Source organism: Penaeus monodon, chromosome 20, assembly GCF_015228065.2.
Source record: "Penaeus monodon isolate SGIC_2016 chromosome 20, NSTDA_Pmon_1, whole genome shotgun sequence".
NCBI lineage: Eukaryota > Metazoa > Arthropoda > Malacostraca > Decapoda > Penaeidae > Penaeus > Penaeus monodon.
The window spans coordinates 46,956,793-46,957,072 of NC_051405.1; the positions used below are offsets into that span (position 1 = coordinate 46,956,793).

The following is a 280-nucleotide window of genomic DNA, read 5'->3' on the forward strand; positions in this document are numbered from 1 at the left end:
GATCAAGGGAAAAGGGGAAGGTAAGAAAAAAGAACTGAAAGAGAAAAGAAAAAAAAGGAGGAGAAAGAAATAAATGAAGGGGGGGACAGAGTGAAGAAAATGGGAAGTAAAAATGAGGAGATAAAGCAGGTGGAGGAGGAAGAGCGAGAGGAGATAAAGGGAGGGATGAGGAAGAAAAGGAAGAACATAAAGAAGGGGAGGCTAGGAAAGAAAAGAGGGAATTAAGGGGAAGCAAAGGGGAAGAGAGGGGAAATAAATAACTAAATTTGGGGAGGTGAGG

The 280-nt window shown here is 42.1% G+C and overlaps 1 pseudogene; it reads right to left on the reverse strand.

Moving 5' to 3' along the window:
• Positions 1-280, reverse strand: part of LOC119586029 — a 2,560-nt pseudogene that overhangs the window by 1,250 nt on the left and 1,030 nt on the right.